Source organism: Phascolarctos cinereus, unplaced genomic scaffold, assembly GCF_003287225.1.
Source record: "Phascolarctos cinereus isolate Bilbo 61053 unplaced genomic scaffold, phaCin_HiC Scaffold_715;HRSCAF=1355, whole genome shotgun sequence".
In the NCBI taxonomy this organism is placed as follows: Eukaryota; Metazoa; Chordata; class Mammalia; order Diprotodontia; family Phascolarctidae; genus Phascolarctos; species Phascolarctos cinereus.
In genome coordinates this window covers 4,629-21,556 of record NW_027556086.1, presented here as the reverse complement: position 1 = coordinate 21,556, position 16,928 = coordinate 4,629, and the positions used below count along the sequence as shown (strand labels likewise).

The 16,928-nt window shown below is 42.0% G+C and overlaps 1 long non-coding RNA gene across 1 annotated transcript; it reads left to right on the top strand.

Annotated features, from left to right (window-relative positions):
* The first annotated feature begins 12,954 nt into the window (after positions 1–12,954).
* On the top strand, positions 12,955–14,094 carry LOC110204619 (uncharacterized). The gene is made up of 2 exons (XR_002323353.2): positions 12,955–13,276; positions 13,976–14,094. It is a non-coding gene; the product is annotated as an uncharacterized LOC110204619 (long non-coding RNA).
* Positions 14,095–16,928: the final 2,834 nt, after the last annotated feature.

The following is a 16,928-nucleotide window of genomic DNA, read 5'->3' as shown; positions in this document are numbered from 1 at the left end:
TCAATTTATTGCCCACACACTGTTCTGGGTCAAAGTTCCAGGGCACAGAGGAGCTCTTGGGGCTGGTCACAAGAGAGCAGGGGTCCTGGTCACAGTTCCAGGGCCAAGAGGAGTACTGGCACTTTTGGCTGCAGGAGACCAGTGACCTTTTCTTGCTAGAGACCAGAACACAGACCAGGAGAGCAGTGACCATGCCTCTCTCAGAATCACACCACCTTGGAAGCACCAAAAAACTTGCAGACCCCCAGAACTACCTCTGAAAATGTCAGCATGAAAAAGCCTAAAGCTTGGCACAGTGCCTCGCCACCCCAAGGTGAGCAGAACCCAACTTTCACATCAAGTTCAAAGTCAAGAAACAGTCTACAAAGATGAGCAAACCACACACACACACACACACACACACACACACACACACACACAACAGAATTTGACCATTAAAAGTTAATATGGTGACAGGGAAAACCTAGACATAAACTCAGAAGAAGAGAACAATTTAAAAATAGCTACTAAAAAAACTCGAAGAAAAGTGCAAATTGTATGGAAACAAACAAGAGGTCCTAGAAGACTCAAAGAAAGTGATGAGTAGAAGAGGAAAAATTGGGAAAAGAAATGAGAGTAATGCAAGAAAATTATGAAAAGAGAATTAACAGATTAGTAAAAGAGGCACAAAAAATACTAAAAAAAAATACTTTCTAAAACAGAATTGTCCTAATAGTAAAAGAGGCATAAAAACTTACTGAAGAAAAGAACTCCTTAAAAAGCAGAATTGGCCAAAATGGAAAAAGTGGTTCAAAATCTCACTGAAGAAAATAATTGCTTAAAAATGAGACTTGGGGAGCAGCTAGGTGGTGCAGTGGATAGAGCACCAGCCCTGAAGTCAGGAGGAACTGAGTTCACATCCAGCCTCAGACCAAACACTTGACCCTTGCTAGCTGTGTGACCCTGGGCAAGTCACTTAAACCCCAATTGCCTTAAAAAATCCCCCAAATCCCCAAGAAATTAGACATGGGAAAGTCAAAGCTAATGACTCTATAAGATAGTAAGAAATAATAAAACAAAGTCAAAACCATGAAAAAATGGAAGAAAATACGAAATATCTTATCAGAAAAACCTGGAAAATAGATTGTGAGAGAGAATTTAAGAATCATTGGACCGCCTGAAAGCCATAATGAAAGAAAGAGCCCATGGCAAAGAATTGGAAATTGAGGGGATGTCCATCAATTGGGGAATGACTGAACAAGTTGTGGTATATGAATATAATGGAAAATTATTGTTCCATAAGAAATGGTGAGCAGGTGGACTGCAGAAAAACCTGGCATGACTTGCATGAACTGATGTTCAGTGAAGTAAGCAGAACCAGGAGAACACTGTACAGAGTAACAGCAGCATTGTGGGATGACCAGCTTTGTTACACTCAGCTCTTCTGAGCAATGCAATGATCTAAGACAATTCCAAAAGACTCGTGATGGAAAATGTTATCCACATCCAGAGAAAGAACTAAGGAATCTGAATGCAGATTGAAGCATACTATTTTCACTTTTTTGTTGTTATTGTTTTTTATCTTTCTCATGGTTTTCCCCTTTTGTTCTGATTCTTCTTTCACAACATAACGAATGTGAAAGTATGTTTAATATGACATGTATACTCTATATCAGATTGCATGCTGTCTTGCGGAAAAGGGAGTGGAGGGAGGGAGGAGAAATTTAGAACTCAAAATCTTATAAAAGCAAATGTTGAAAACTAAAAATAAATGAATAAATAAATGGATTTTTAAAAAGACTATAAAGCTAAAAATATTTTGTTCAGATATTATATTTTGAGATACCATATCAGATATCATATTTCTCATATCACATCAGAATAACATATCAGATATCATATTTCAAGAAATTATCAAGGAAAACCACCCTCATATCTTAGATCCAGAGGGCAAAAGAGAAATTGATCACCTCCCGAGAAAGATCCCAAAATGAAAACTCCCAGGAATATTATAGCCAAACCCCAGAGCTCCCAGGTCAAAGAGAAAGTGCTTCAAGCAGCAAGAAAGGGACCATTCAAATATCACGGAGCCATAATCAGTACCACACAAGATTTAGTGGCTTTCACGTTAAAGGAGCAGAGGGCTTGGAAAATTATATTCTACAAGGTAAAGGAGCTAGGATTCCAACCAAGAATCACCTACCCAGAAAAACTGAGTATAATCCTGGGGGGTGGGGGTGGAAATGGATATTCAATGAAATAGAGGACTTTCAAGCATTCCTGATGAAAAGGGCAGAGCTGAATAGAAAATTTGACATTCCAACAAACAACTCAAGAGAAGCATAAAAAGGTAAACATGAAAGAGTAATCATTAGGGACTCAACAAAGTTAAACTCTTTGCATCCTTATATGGCAAGATGATAGATGTAACTCCTAAGAACTTTATCATTATCAGGGCACTTAAAAGGAGTTTACATAGACAGAGGGCATGGATATGAGTCAATTATCCTGAATGATCTCTAAAAAAAGGTGAAAGGGAGAGAAAAAGGAGAGGGTCCAGTGGGAGAAGGAGGAAAGGAGAGAGACAATAGAGAATTTTTTTTCACATACAAGAGGCATTCAAGGAAGAGGGATTTTTTTGTTTCGTTTTAGCAATTGGGGTTAAGTGACTTGCCCAGGGTCACACAGCTAGTAAGTGTCAAGTGTTTGGTCTGAGGCCAGATTGGAACTCAGGTCCTCCTGACTTCAGGGCTGGTGCTCTATCCACTGTATCACTTCACTGCCCCTCAAGGAAGAGTTTTTACAAAGGAGGGGGAAATGGTTGGGGCACGCAATGCTTAAATCTCATTTTTATCAGAATTGGTTCAAAAAAGAAAGACTATATATACACACTCAGTTGTATTTACAAGTGTCATGTATCCAATAGGGAAGTAGGAGGGGATAAGGAAGGGGTGGTGGAGGTGATAAATGGGAGGTACCATAAAGGGAGGCAGTAATTAGAAGCAAAATAGACTTTTGAGGAGGGACAGTAGAAAGAGAGAGAGAGAGAGAGAGAGAGAGAGAGAGAGAGAGAGAGAGAGAGAGAGAGAGAGAGAAGAGAATGGAATGGAAGGAAATAACAGTTAGTGATCATTACTGTGAATGTGAATGGGATGAGCTCACCCATAAAATGAAAACAGATAGCAGAATAGATTAGAAATCAGGATTCAACAATATGTTATTTACAAGACACACTTGAAACAGAAAGACACACAAAGGAAAAATAAAGGGATGCAGCCAAATATGCTTGAGCTCAAGTAAAAAAGGCATGGGTAGCAATCTTGATCTCAGACAGTGCAAAAACAAAAATAGACCTAATTAAAAGAGATAAGTGGGAAAGTACATTTTGCTAAAAGGTACCATAGGCAAGGAAGTAATATAAAAAAAATTACAGCAAGTTTCAAGTGTCTCTTGTAAATAACATTTCTTGAATATATACTGAGTATAGAATTAAGTCAAAATTTTAAAAAATGAGAGCCATTCCTCAATTGATAAATGGTCAAAGAATATTAACAGGCAGTTTTCAGAAAAAGAAATCAAAGCTCTCTGTAGTCATGAAAAAAATGTTCAAATCTCTATTGATTAGAGAAAGGCAAATTAAAACAACTCTGAAGTACCACCTCACATCTATCAGAAATGACAAATTTTGGAGGAGATGAGACAAAAATAGGTACATTAATGAATTGTTGGTAGAGTTGGGAACTGCTCCAACTATTCTGAAAAACAATTTGAAACCATACTAAAGGACTATAAAATAGTGCCTACCCTTTCACCCAGCAATACCACAACTAGGTCTGTATCCCAAAGTGATCAAAGTAGAAGTAAAAGGACTTATATGTACAAAAATGTTTACAGCAGCTCTTTTTGTGGAGGCAAAGAATTGGAAATTGAGGGGATGCCCATCAATTTCAGAATGGCTGAACAAATTGTGGCATTTAGCTGTGATGGAATACTATTGTGCTATGGGAAATGATGAGGGGGAATGGTTTCAGAAAAACATGGCAACACCTATATGAGCTCATGAACGTGAAGTGAGAAGAACCGGTGAGATCGCTGTGCCTAGGACTAAATTTAGGCTTGGTAGAAGAAAAATCTCCCTAACCACCACAGATCTTCCAAAGTAGAATGGGCTGCCTTGGGAAGAGAGCGGCTCCTCTCCCTAGAGATCCACCAGCAAAGACTAGTTGACTGCTTGTGGGTCAACACATAGTATAATATAGTCTGGAGGACTATGCTGCCTTGTTGGTGTACTGGATGGAACGCTGGGCCCAGAGTCAGGAAGAACTAAGTTCAAATCTGGCCTCAGTTGGGACCCTGTGCAAGTCGATTAACCTCAGTTTCCCCAATTGTAAAATGATGGTAATAAAAGCACCGACCTTGAAGGGTTATTGTGAAGTAATATTTGCAAAAAGGGCTTAGCATCGTATCTAACACATAGTAGAGACTTTATAAGTGCTCATTCCCTTCCCTACTTGTTGAGTAAGGACAGCTGGGTGGTACAGTGGATAGAGTGCTGGGCATGGAGTGAGGAAGACCTGAATTCAAATCCGGCCTCAGGAACTTACTAGTTGTGTGACCCTGGGCAAGTCACTCAACCTGTTTCTCATTTCCTCATCTATAAAATGAGCTGGAGAAGGACATGAGAAACCACTCGAGTATCTTTCCCAAGAAAATCCCAAATGGGGTCACAGAGAGTCAGACATGACTGAAAATGACTTCACAACAGCAACTTGTTAAGTTATATTGTAAAGCAAATTCTTGTCCAAGTATGGATTACACAAAGTGGCCTCAGAGAGCTCTTCCAACTTTAGGTTGGGTCATTCAGAGGACTAAGATGGGGGTAGATTTGAGAGTTGGGATTGGTGTGGAGCTTTGGATTGTGGCTGGCATTGAAGTTTGGGTTGAAAATTAGAGGTAAGATGTGGGTGATGAGATTAGGGCTGGGGTTGAGGTTGGCATAAAGGCTGGCCTTGATATTGAATATGACAGTTAGGATTGGATTGGGGATGAAAAAGGAAAGTAGAAAAGGCAATCCACATCTGAAATTGAACCACTGGGGAGAAGGATTATTTTTTAAATTTGAAAGTCACTTCAACTTTGCAAAGAAGATTACATCTATCTCTTCCAGTGTTTGCCCAATTAGTGGGAGGGTGTAATCATTACCCTTGGCTGGCTTCTACTTACAACCACATGCAGACATTTTTATGAATACGTCCTAGGTTCTGTGGTCTCAAGTGAAAGGTTAGTGGAGAGAGAACCAAATTCAAAACCTCTCCATACCATATTGATCTGCCTGAAAGATCAGAGTTGACTTTAAGGTTTAAATCCTGTTTCTCCAGAGTAGCAAACCATTTCAAAGGAAATCAGAAGAGGAAAACTCATTCTCACACAGCAATAAATACTGGGGCTGAAATCAGGTCAATTCAGTTCAACAGATCTTTCATAAGCACCTCCTATGACATGTGTAGAAAGCACTCTATCAGGCTCTCTTTGTATAATGAATGGCCTTGTCCCCAAGAGGAAGGAAAATCTTAGGGTTACTTTTTGACCAAGACCAGCTTCTGCCTTTCCCCTAGTTTATTATCTATCAGGGGATAATGGCTAATACCCAGATAACTAGGGAACAGGGACTGAACTCATTAGAAGGTGAACTCCTTTTGGGCATTTTCTTTTTATCCCCCATTCTTAGCACGGTGACTGGTATAATATAACACATACTTGACTGACTGATTTCATTGATCTAGGGAACTCGCATAAAAGGAAACTTCCTCTAGAAATGTAGGCCCACCTGCTCTGAGATAGAGTTATCGGGACAGCTGAGAAATAAAATAACGCTTCCAGGGTCACATAGCAATTAGTGTGTGTCAGAGGTGGGATGTGAACCCAGGTCTTCCTGGCTTGGAGGCTAGCTCTAGCCACTGTACCATACTCCTTCTCTCATAGATAATTCTGATTCCAAAAAATACCCGACTGAGGTTGAAAGAGGTTCATCAATTTGACTAGGGTCACTCAGTGAGGAAGTTTCTGAGGCAGGGTTTGAACTCAGCTCTCCCTAACTCCACTGGCACTGCCTCCTAGGCAAACTAAGGTGAAGTGACTTGCCCAAGGTCACACAACTAGTAAGTGTCTGAGGCTGCTTTTGAACTTAGGTCTTCCTGACTCCAGGCCCAGCACTCCATCCATTGATTCACCTTGCTGTGTGAGAAGGGGGAATCGAAACTCAGGTTTCCCTAGCTCTGAGTCTGGCTTACTCTCCACCACTTCTCTCCCTAAAGGAGAATAAAATAAGGCTGGAAAAGAAGATTTCAGACAGACCAGAGGTCCTGAATTTGAGACTCAGATGGGGCCTGGCACCCATCATGACCAACACAATCCCTGCTATGTACCATATACCATAAGTGGTATCAAACCAGCCTTTACTTGAAGAGCTTTCGTGATGGGGAACTTACTACCTCTCCTGGGGCTCAGCCTTAATTGCTAGGAAGTTTTCCCTGACATCGGATTGAATTCATCCTCTTCTAACTTCTACCTGTGATTCCTAGTTCTGCCCACCCAGACCAAGGAGAACAAATCGAATTTGTCCTTTACATAAAAACACAATCATCATGCCCTCCCTGAATCTTTTCTCTTCCAGTTAAACACCCACTCATTCTTATTAAACAGGAGCTCATCGTTCTGTTTGGTGCCTTTGGACGCTCCCCCAACTTCTCAATGTCATTCTTAAATTGTGGCACCCAGACCAGAACGTGTTCCTCCAGATGAAGCCTGATGAAGGCAGGGTGCTCCCTGTTCCTGGAAGCCAGCGCCCACTCCATGGAGCTCAAAGATTGCATTAGCGCTTTTGACAGTTTCATCATATGACTGATTTATGTTAAGCTTGTGTCCATTAAAGTCCCCATTACTTTTTCCACAGCAACAGCTGTCTAACTATGCCTTCCCCTTTTATACTTAGGAAATTGAGTTTTGGTATCCAAGTGTAGGGCTTTACATTGATTTGTGTTAGATTTTGTGTCATTAGATTCAGCCCAATGATCTAGCCTATCAAAATCTTTTTAGATTCTGATTCTATCATCCAATATGTTAGTTATCTGCCCCCCTCCTTCCAGCCCCAGCCCCATTTTGTGTCATCTGCAAATTTGATGACCATCTCCTCTGTGCCTTTATGCAGATCACTGATTAAAATCAGCCCAGGACAAGCCTGGAACCCTGAGGGATTCTACTAAGGCCAGCTAGGGAGCACAGTTGGTAGGGCCCTGAATCTGGGGTCAGGAGGACTTGCATTTGAATCCAGACTCAGACACTTACTATCTGTGTCAAGTCACTTCATCCCTGTTTGCCTCAGTTTACTCAACTGCAAAATGGAAATAATGATAACACTTCCCTCTCAGTGCTGTTGTATAGACTGAATGTGAATACATTTGTAGAGTACTTAGCACAGTGCCTGGCACATAGTAGGTGCTATATAACTGCTTATGTGTCAGTCGGGTGGTTGAATGGATAAAGTACTGGGTATGGAATCAAGAAGACCTGAGTTCAAATTCTACCTCAGACACTTACACTATTTGACCTAGTCACTTAATTTCTGTTTGCCTTAATCCATGGAAGAAGGAAATGGCAAACCATTCTAGTATCTTTGCCAAGAAAATCCCATGGACAGTATTGGTGTGCTATGTCCCATGGGGTCATGAAGAGTTGGCTATGATTGAACAATAACAAATGCTTATGTCCTCCCTCCCCTGGAGATCTGCCTGGTACCATGTTGGTATTGAACACTAACAGCTAATCTTTGGGTCCAGTCATCCAGTGATTTCTGGATCTAAGTAATTGCTGTTCCACATCTCTCCACCTTCTCCATGAGAATAGTACAAGATTCTTTACTACAAGTTTTGCTAAAACTTAGGAAAATCTTGTCCACAGCATTTCCTCCAAAGAATGAGTAATCCTGTCAAAAGAGACAATGAACTTAATGGGGCCAGTGGTGTTCTGAATGATACCAAGCTGGCTCTTTTGTAATTACCACTTCCTTCTCCACATGTTGGCTAATCTTTTATCATCCACTCTAGAATTTTCCCAGGAATGGAAGCCAAGCTCACCGACCTCTAATTGGAAGACTCTGATGTCATCACTTTCTTGAAAATGTGGACTGCATTGTCCCCTTTCCCACCTTGTAGGCCATTGCCATCTTCCATGATCTTTCAGATATCACTGACGGTGACCTGGCAATCCTATCCACCACTTCTTTCAGCACCAGAAAATATTGTTCACCTGCGCTAGATGGCTCAGTGGACACAGCACTGGGTCTGGAGTTAGGAGACCTGAATTCAAATTTGACCTCAGACACTCCCTAGCTGTGTGACTCTGGGCAAATCACTGAACTTCTGTCTGCCTCATCTGTAGAATGTGAACAATAATAATACCTACATTTCAGAGCTGGTTTGAAGATCAAATGAGATCATATTTGTCAAGCACTTAGCACCGTGCTTCGCACATAGTAGGTGTTTCATAGATGCTGTTTTCCTTTCTTAGTATCTCTGTGCTTATATTAAAGACCAACTTCATGCTAGTCAGAATGGTTCTCTCATTTCTGGTGTGAACCTGAAATGCCTGATTGAAGAGTGTGTTTGCATTTTATCCTGCAGACCACGGGGAGCCACTGAAGAGAGTTCAGAAGTGACGTGGTCGTGCCTTGGTCACAGAAAGATTATTTTGACAGCTAGGTAAGGAATAGATTCAAGAAGAGAGAGCCTTCTTGGAAGAAGAGAGACCACTTAGGAGGCTACTCGGAGAAGTGATACGGACCTGAGAGTTTGGGTGGAAAAAGAGGGGAGTGATTCGAGAGATGCTGTGGAGTTGAAATCGACAGGACTTGGGGATGAATTGGATATCGGGGCTGGAAAGGATGGAGGGAAGAAGAATCTGAGATTCTGAATCAGGTTGGCTGATTGTCCTCAAAAGAAGAAAGGAAGTTTGGAGGAAGGGCAAATTTAGGTGGAAAAGAGGGATTCTGTTTTGGAGGCACTGAATTGGATGCAGCCTGTGGCAGTGGACTGCAGGGTACGGAACATCGATATGGATTTGAGCTCAACTCCCACATCAGATACTTACTAGCTCGATGAATCTGGGCAAGTCACTCTATACTAAAGAAAGTAGCTAGCATTTAGATAGCATTTTAATGTTTGCAAAGCACTTTATGTCATCTCATTTGGCCTCCTAATAACTCTGTGAGGTAGGTACTATGATTATTGTCCCCATTTTGCAGATCAGGAATCTGAGGCTTAGAGAAAGTAAGTAACTTGTCTAGGATTACACAGCTAGTTAATGTCAGGGGCAGTATTTGAACTCAGTCTTCCTGACTCCAAGTCCAGCAATCCATCCACTGTGTCACCTAACTGTATACTTAATCACTCTGGACCTCAATTTCCTCATGCATTAAAGGAAAGAGTGGATATAATGCTCCCTAAAGTCTCTTCAAACCCTAAACATGTCATTCTATGTGCCACAAGGTCACTGAGATAGAAGTATCCAAAGGGCAGTTGGAGATGTCAGATAAGAATTCAGGAGAGAATTTAGTATTGTTACAAGTATAGACTTGAATATCACAGTAAAGAGAAGGGTATTACACACATAACTGATTGGGATCACTGTGACAGAGTGGAGAGAAACAAGGCAAGAAGAAAAGGACCTTGGGGGGAAACCAGCACTTAGGGATTGGAAGATGATTGATGAGTCAGGAAAGGACACTGAGAAGGAGGGAGCAGAAAGACAGAAGAACCAGGATAAGAACATTGTGGAAGCCAAATAGAGGGGAAAGTCTTCATTGGGAGGGTCTGGATAGCAGGGTCAGAAGGCCAAGAGAACAAAGAAATGTGAGGACTAACACAGGACCATGAGATGGTGTCCAGAGCATGTAGCTGTATGTAGCATCTCACTCTTGACTTAGCCCTGAAATGACAAATTACATTTATTCCTGCATCCCTCTAGTCCATCTCCCTGTCTCTGTTTTGGTCTGCCATAAGACAAGCAAGGGCAGCTTTAAGAATAAAGAGGAACCTTTCATCAGTGATGAAACACACCTCAGGCAATCAGGGGACTGACTCTTATGGTGGTATCTGGGTTTTCTACCTGTGACTCCTTCTATTTTACTTTCTGTGCTGGCCAGTGTCTATAAGCCAGTGAGGTTGTGGCCCCTTCACCACTGTCCCTGGTCCTGGTCCAGATTGGCAACATTGCTCCCTCTCTGTAAAATAAAGTGGAGAAGGAAAACACAAACCATTCCAGTAACTTTGCCGAGAAAACCCTGAACTGGGGTCACAAAGAATTGCACACAACTGAAAATGACCGAACAATAAAAAGTTCAGTTTAGGGGTCAATGTAAAATCTGAGAAAATGAAAGTGAAAATCCTAAACTATAAGAGAATAACTCGGGTTGAATTCCATTTAGCAAATATTTATTAAATGTCTGCTGTGTGATACATACTGAGGACACAGAGATAAAAATGAATACTCCATCCTCCTATACACATACACACACATACACATCAGAGCACATGTACTTACACACACACACAGTAAAACATAAGCTTCTTGTAGTGAGCTCTGGCTTCAAATTCAGTACCCTGTTTTATGCGAAGTCCTGCAGGTGAGAAATGACAAGATGAGCCTGAGAAATCCCTCGATATCCACCCCAGCTCAGTGTTATACACACTGTGTGACCTTGACAAACTTTGGTTTCCTCATCTGTAAAACTGAAGCAACTATGATTTGATCATCTACCCTACAGGATAATTGTAAGAAACAAATGAGCTAATGCATAAGAAAACCACGATGTAATAAAAAAACAAAAAAGTGCCACATTGATATTTCTTCTTGTTGCCACAAATGGAAAAGACTTCATTATTTCCCCTTCCTTATGCCAGTGGGCACTGTCCTCCCCTCCCAGCCCCAGACACTCTGGACAGTTGGATAGATGACCTCCTGCTCCTGTAGCAAGTGACCAGGTACTCCAGTTAACTCCCCCTATGCCTACCTTATTCTTTTTCCCTGAACATTGCTCCCAAAGAGTTAATGATTGAGCAGAATCCAACCGATAACCTCTGACCAATCTTTGAAGGGAACGAGCCCCCTATAAAACCAGCCCCTCAGGGCCATGCCAGGCGCCTTCTCTCCAAGCCAGTGTTTTGAGAGAACATCCTTCCACCATGAACTTCTCAGGAAAGTACCAGCTCCAGTCCCAAGAGAATTTTGAAGCCTTCTTGAAGGCTGCTGGTAAGTGCTTAGGAAAACAGCCTTTGGGCATCAAATGTTGGGATCAAAGGGACAGGGGCATTATACTTGTGGTTGCCAGAAGGGATGAACTTAAAATACTAACAGGGAATCTGCAGCAAGTGAAATAATCCAACTAGTGAGGCTCTGGGCAGGCATTCGGGAGCTTGGGTTGGGTGTCAGGGTGAAGAACAACAGAATGAGGAGTCAGATCTGAATGTGAGCCTTGGCTCTGCTCTTAATTCATTCGGTGACATGGATTGCATCATCTCACTGCTCTCAATGTTGGCTTCCTCATCTGGAAAATGGGGATAATAATACTCCCTACCTCCCAGGGCTGTCAGGAGACCCAAATGAGATCCTTTGGCTCTTAGATGCCTTCTAGGTCTGAATGTCTGTTGTATGAACTAGGTCTACCTGATGACATCATACAGAAGAGAAAGGATACCAGGGGAATGTCCGAAATTGTACAAAATGGAAATCACTTCAAGTTCATCGTTAACAACGATAACCAAATCCAGGTGAACGAATTCACCCTGGGGGAGGAGTGTGAGCTGACCGCTCCCACTGGAGAAAAGGTCAAGGTAAGAATATAACTTAATTCAATTTAGGGGCATGTATTCATTAAGGTGCCGCGTATTAGCCTCTGGGCTAAGCCCTGGAGGAGATGCAAAGATTAGCTAAAACTTGGTCCATAACCCCTGGAGTAAGCTAGCAGCCTGCTAGGGAGATAAGACACAAACATATCTCTGTTGGCCAACGTGTTGCAAGATAGGTAGATTAGATGAAAAGCAGTCTGGTGGAATATGGTATAGAGGACCAGCCAGGAAGCAGTGCCTCCAGCCCATGCTGGCTGTGTTCAGTAGCTGACTTGTCTCCTTCATAACCCAGCCCCCTCCTACATTTTCAGTCTTCTCACACCTTACTCCCTGATACATACTCTGCCATCCAGTGACCCTGGCTTCCCAGCTGTTCATGAAACGAGACCCTCCATCTCTCAGCTCCAGCATTCTCCCTGTCTATCCCCCATGTCTGGAATGCTCTCACTCCTCCGCTCAGACTGCTGACTCTGCTGGCTTCCTTAAAGTCCCAACTGTAATCTCCCCCCACTCTTCTACAAGAAACCTTCCCCAACAGCGCAGATTTTCACAATCTAGCCAATAACCCACAGATGCTCAGCTTCCTTAAAACTGTAATATGGCGAATCTTCAATCAACCTTGTCTTTGGCTGAAAAAAAAACAGACAACTTTCCCCAACCGCTTAGTTCTAGGGCCTTCCCTCTGTTAATTATTTCTCACTTATCCAGTCTATGACTTGTTTGTACCTGTTTGCTTATTGTTTCCCCGGTTAGATTGTAAGCTCCTTGAGGGCAGGGACTGTCTTCAGTACTTAGTACAATGTGACACATCTTAGACGGTTAATAAATATTTATTGACTGACTCACAGACAGCAAAAGGAAGAGAAGAGAAAAGGGGAGAGGAGGAAAAGTAAGGAAAGGGCTAAGAGAACTAGAAAACAATCCAGCCAGTGAAGTATAGAAACAAGAAGTTCTGCAGGGAATCTGGCTTGGCACTTACTCAGGGGTGTGCTGGAGCCAGCTGAAACCGGCAGGAGATGCCATCCATTGTTAAATTTTAAGTGTGAGCATTTACCCCTCAGAAAATAGTAAACACTACAAATCAAGGACTGATTTATTGTTTTATTGATTGCCTACTTTAAAGTGATGGAGAAAGTGTTAACACTGCAAATAATACTCAAATGTTAATACTACAGATTATAATGGAAATTTGTGTGTACATTTTTTCCCTCCAGAAAACCAGTTGTTGCACATTTACCAGTGCATCCCTGGCTCACCCCCAGTCCCTAGGGCTTGCCAGAGCTAACTCTTCTGTCTCCCTACAGGGTGTAGTGAATCTAGAAGGAGGTAACAAGCTGGTAACAATTTTGAAAGCAATGAAGTCTGTCACTGAACTGAATGGAGATATACTCACCACTGTAAGTGATCAGGTGTTTCTCTTCCTGCTTGGTTGTGGGGGATGGATCCAAAAAGCATTTGGAGAACATATACTAGGTGTCAAGTACTGGGGCTGCCAATAGAATAAGGGAGGCAGTGCCTGCTCTCAAAGAGGAGGGAAGAGGGGATGAGGGAAAGACAGGTGAGGGGATGGAGGACAGTAGAGAAGAGGGAGAAAAGAGGGGAGGAGAGAAAAACATGGAGGACAGCAGGGATGGAGGAGGGAAGGGGAGGAGGTATTGCCCAACACCCTGAGTAAAGAAGCATGTAACCTTTATGGCAGACTCCCAGGGAGTTGGGTGGGTGACCCCTAATGCTCCTTTCAGCTAAAAATCCATGATCCTATCATCCCTTCACCCCCAGTCACCTAATCCTCTACCCATTCCTGCTAATCCCCCTTCAGGCATTAAACCCTTTTCCAGCTGGCATCTCTGTCATCCTTACACTGTGAACCTTGCTGGGAATATTTATATTTTTAAATGGGGCCCTCGAAGACCCCAAAGACAGCCCTCCCCAGGGTTCCCTCAGGAGGCATGGACAATCCAAACAAAAACCCAGAAAGATTGCCAAACCTATCTCTAGTATATCTAACATACAAGAGTCATTGATGGGTATCACATGCTGATATACTGCAAGACATTCCAGGAAAGATTAACACTGGATTTCTTCTTGGCTTTCAGACCTTTACCTTGGGTGATGTTGTCTGCAAGAGAATCAGTAAGAGAATTTAGACATGTCTGCTTTCCATTTATTTTTACTGTGTGAAATTGGTACAATAAAATGTGGCTTGTTAAAAAAATCTGTCTTTTGAATGACTTTACAAGCATATGTTTATTCAAGGTTTTAGTGATGCCTTTTATTCTTACATCACAACCATTTCTGAATTCACTGCACCTGCCCCCCACCCCCAATGAGCCTCACCTTACAACAAAGAAAAGCAGGCAAGCAAAACCAAACAACAAAGTGACTCCATTTGCTAGTATATACACCCTTCTGCACCCATTGTTACCCACCTCTCCAAGGAATGGAGGGAGCCAGAAAAAGTGAATAGTTTGAAAGATTTTTGCAGATTATCATTCACCTAGAAAGAAATGGTGCTCACTTTGGCCTTGATGGAATAAGTTGTTACCTTGTAGGGTGATTTTAGGGGGCTTGTGACTCATGTCCCCCCATTCCTCACCAACACCCCCACAAGCACCATTATTTCTATTTCCCTAATTCTGTACCTAAAATGCCTAGGTAAGAAACATACCTTTAGATCAAAGTATTTTGAGTCCAAAAGCTCTTGGTTACAATGTGTGTATGTGTGTGTGTAGGTGTGTGTGTATGTGTTTTAAATGAGAAGGGTATTTTTTAGACCAGCTATGTAGAATAGGACCTTGAAGACACCAGCTGAAGGACCCATTTTTCTAGTAAACAATGAGGAAGATTTGGGTTATGAAGCTCACATCTGAGAGGGGAAGCCTAATTGAGGAGCACAGCCTTAACTTCGGCAAGGCAAGGGCCTGGTCCCAGGATTTAAAAGGACAACATGCAGTCAGCTCTGACAATCCTTTGGCTGCATGAGAACCACAGAGATGTAACCTGACTTACAGAATCACAGAATTTCAGGGGTGGAAGGAATTTCAGAGGCCATCTAGTCCAAATCATAGCTGAAGAAGAAGATTCCCTCTACATCACACCTGATAAATGATCATCCATAATTTGCATGAAGACCTCCAGTGAGAAAGAATCTGCTACCTTCAAAGCAACCATGTCTCTGTTTCAGGCAGCTGGTGATGTAATGCTTAGGGTACTTGGCCTGGAGTTAGGAAAACCTGAGTACAAATCTTGTCTCAGATACTTCTTAGCTGTGTGACCCTGGGCGAGTCACTTTGCCTCAGTTTCCTCATCTGTAAAGTGGGTTTGATAATAATAGCACCTGCCTCCCAGAATTGCTGTAAGGATCACATCAGACCATTTGTAAAGTTAGCAAGTGTCTGGCACTATATAAATGCTTATTCCTATCCTCTTTTGGATTGCTCTAACAGGCATTTTTTTCTTACATCAGAAAGAAACAAGAATAATCTGTGAAATTTGGAAGCTATGATATGGTTGGCTTGGGTAACCTCCTTCTCTCTTCTATCTTCCCCACCATCCTATGTGGCAGCTTCCTCAGAGTAACAACAATAACAATAATAACAACTAATATTTATATTATACTGTGAGGTTTGCAAAACTCTCTCAGGAGGTAGGTGCTATTACGATCCCCATTTCACAGATGAAGAAACTGAGACACTGAGAGGTTAAGTGAATTGACCAGGGTCATACAGTGTCTGAAGCTAGATTTGAACTCAGTCCTTCCTGACTCCAGGTTCTGCATTCTAAACACTGCACCACTTTGCTTGGGTGCCTCAGTGCCTCAGGTTTGTTGCATAGACAGAGTTTTGTACCTCTTATGCCAGACTGTTGGTTTCCATTCCAATTCTTTCTTCCCTAATTGCCATTTCTTTTCCATTTTTTTCTAGTGTTCTCATTTCATGTATAAAAACATTTCAACTCTTAAGAACAACAATAGCAGCAACAATAACTCTGCTTCCTCTCTTCGGGGTATTCTAGTTGAATTTGTACCTAAGCAGTACTTTTCTTTGGGGCTTTGCTGGTAAATGTTTGAGTCATTCTCTTCTTCTAGGTTTGTGCCTTAAGTACCCTTGTCATCATAACAGCGGTTTTGGGTGGGGTTCCTTTTTTTGTTGTTTACTTATTTTTCCAGACTATTTTCTGATTTCAGACTCTAAGTCAGGCCCAGGCTCTGCAAAATTCTAAACAGAAGATCCGGGCTGGTTCTGTTGCTGCTTCCTTGGGGTATGGAGTGTTATATAATTCCAGACTCTCAGGGATGACTCAGGATGGGGACCTGCAAACTTTCAATGCCCCAAAGTAGAGCCCTCAGATTCCAAATCTAGAATTTCTACAGTCACTAACTCTCTCAGCCCTGAGGTTCTGAGAGCAGTTTGCCCATCCCTCTTCCCATAATCAGGTTGGGACCATTGTCATTTTCTCAGGAATCTTCCTATGAGGAAGTCTACCTTTTTGTTTGCCTTGGCTGAACACAGAAAGCAGCAAAGTCTATTCACCTCAAAATGAGAGTGGTCATGGAAAATGGGTACAGACTCTTCTTTCAGAGCTCCAAAGTTAGGTGCCAAGTTAAAGAGACATTTCATTTAAGACAGTAAAGAGGGTTGGGGAAATTACCTGGTCAAGCACCAATAGACTTTTGGAGTGGGAAAATTAGGGACAAGGAAGGAAGGAAGAAGGGAAGAAAGAAAAAGAAAGTAAGAAAGAAAATAGATCTTCAAGAAGGATATTTTAAAAATTCAGTGCAGATGTTGCATTGAAATTGATAGTTAAAGCAAGATTGATAAGGGTTTCTCATTCAGGTAAAACTTCAGCCTGAAAACTAAAGCATGATCCTAATATTATTATGTAATATGTAGAGGGCAGCTAGATGGTGCAGGAGACAGAGTGCCACGCTTGGAATCTAGAAAACCTCAGTTCAAATCTGGCCTCAGGCACTAGTTATGTGACCCTGGGCAAGTCACTTAACTCTATTTGCCTCAGTTTCCTCATTTGTAAAATGAGCTAGAGAAGGAA